The sequence below is a fragment of the Cygnus atratus genome, chromosome 1 (assembly GCF_013377495.2).
Source record: "Cygnus atratus isolate AKBS03 ecotype Queensland, Australia chromosome 1, CAtr_DNAZoo_HiC_assembly, whole genome shotgun sequence".
Taxonomy (NCBI): Eukaryota; Metazoa; Chordata; class Aves; order Anseriformes; family Anatidae; genus Cygnus; species Cygnus atratus.
The window spans coordinates 27,990,129-27,992,628 of NC_066362.1; the positions used below are offsets into that span (position 1 = coordinate 27,990,129).

Genomic DNA, 2,500 nt, shown 5'->3' on the forward strand with positions numbered 1-2,500 from the left:
TAATGAATACTCAAAATGCAAGCTCAAATCTACCCTGTAAAGCAATCATGTTTTTTAGCAACTATTTTGACCTTAGTGACACAAACAATTAATTCTACAAACTTAATATCAAAATAAAATTCTACATCTAATGCAGAATAATCTGTGAATGTATTTAATCAAGGATATGCTTTTTCCATGTATTATACATTCTAGTATCTAACACTGATTTTAACAGACAAGAAAAAAAATGAAAGTGAATAACTGAGAGTATGAATGTATATATATATGTATGAGAGAGAGAATGTCATAAGCCAAAATAAGCAGAAGAAACAAGTCTGAGCAGATAACAATTAGTATCATATTTTAATAATAATCTGCATTCACTTTAGCAATATTTATAAATTGATAAATATCGACAGTAAGATAAAAAGTTGCTTACGTTCTAGTCATACATCTTCAAAGCCGACCTGATGACTTGTGACAGCACCCAATCCATTTATCACCAAGTATATATTACAATATATTATAGAATACTGTCATTCTCTCTTGATACATGGTGGAGGAATAACTACCAGATTTAAGTCAAACTTCTCATTTCTATATAAAGATCAAAAAAACATAGTTCATCAAGCCAATAACAGGACTGTCCAAACTCCATATAATTCCACATAAGAACCTAATGAAGTTTATCATTTTAGCTTATTTACTTTACATGTCTACCAATTTATCATATGCTTGAACACGATACTTGAACAAGGCCATATAAAAACTAAAATTTTTAGGTTATCCCAGTGGCTCCTAGTACATAGTCTAAAATCCCTGATGTTTAGCTTTGCCCAATATGTATTCATGCCACAATGAAAACTTATTTTGTGATTTTACTCAGCCCCTATTGCTATTCTTAGGTGTTAGCATCACTTTAAGTAGCTGCCCAGCTGAAGGAAACATATTAAAAACAGCAAGCATTTACTTGCTTGCTTTAGAAAAAACTATGAAGAACTTCATTTGTTTATTTGAAGGCCAACATAAAAATGACTCAGAGAAGCCAAGATGACAATGTTAAACTATGACATTAGTACACTCTATCTTGCATGTATCTAAACAATAAAAAAATCTTAAGAATAATAACTATAGGCACTAGGTACATAAGGGTTTGCTCTGTTTTTCTACTTGTCAAAGTTTGTCTGGCAAGTCACATATAAAAAATCATATTTTAGAGAGTTACCACAGTGACAGTAATAAAAACAGGCAGCATTTTCCTCTTAAATCATATTTCAAAAGGCATCTGGTTAAAAACAGAGGGGAAAAAAAAAAGCCAAAGGAGTATAAAGATATGCCCATTATCTAAAGGACATCCTACTGCTTGTTTACTAGTGTTTATGTTTCACATCAACATATTTTATAGAAGGACTTATACATCTAACTCAAGTTGCATTTAAATCCTATGGTGCAGACCCTACCATAAAATGCCTCTTGAGTCCTATTAACTGTACCCATGGTTTTACTTTGCCTGTCTGCTTATTTAAGATCTAATCACAATTTTGAAGAAAAGATTGTCACTTCTAAGCCTGTCCCCTCAGAACCTGTCTGTTATTAGTACTCAACTGGATATTTTCATCTTCAGTTGTTATTCTCTGTGGTCTTGGCAAATGCTATCTGCTGGAATCTGTGACTGTATGGACAAATTGACTACAAATGGCTAGGACTGCTGCTTTGAGTAACGTGTAAGTGGCACATTATTCTGTTGGTATTGTTGTGTTTTAAGGTGCTTCATTTAAATTCAGGCTTCTAAACATTTTTACCAATTAAATACACTCTCAATAAAGATTTTAAAATACTGTTATAACAATCTGAACACCTGAATAAAGGTGATGGCATGCTTTTCAATTAAAACGATACTAAATTATAGAAGTAATTTTATATAATATTTGTCTAATTTAATATAAAATAGTGTATATATAGTGTGTGCATATATAGATTATATCTAGAGAGAGGTGTAAAACTGCCAAGAAATTAATGAAGACACTGAAACATGTATTTCCTCAGACTCTAACACTGTAAGTGCTAAATTGTTACAACAGAATACACTTAAATTCGAAGCAACGCACAGATTTAAGTCTTAACTTCTCGTATTTCAATCTAAAACTATTTATTTTTTCCACATTTTCTGTCACCGTCTAAAATATTTAACTATAAAAGTAGCTAGTGTACACTGTTTAATTCAGCACTAAGAATGATTCAATTTTAAGAGCTATTATGACCTGTTATTTCAGAGGCCCGTACACACGCAATTTATCCATCCTGTTAAAACGTGTTTCTATAAAAGAGGATTTTGACAATATTTTGTCTTACGAGGGACACCTCTCCTTCTGTTAAAGCAATAAATAGCTGGTGTCATAATTAAAAACCCCGGTATTTACAAGAGAAGGGGGTCAGACTCACAAGGTGATGAGGGGCCTGAGCAGATGAGGAGCTGATAGCAGAGGCTTCAGGAGGAGTTCGGGGGGCGCTGGCCCCG

At 32.8% G+C, this 2,500-nt stretch overlaps 1 protein-coding gene across 2 annotated transcripts in view; it reads right to left on the bottom strand.

Moving 5' to 3' along the window:
• The window catches only part of FOXP2 (forkhead box P2), a 436,542-nt gene that overhangs the window by 191,446 nt on the left and 242,596 nt on the right, over positions 1–2,500 (bottom strand). The gene's annotated exons all lie outside the window — the stretch shown is intronic.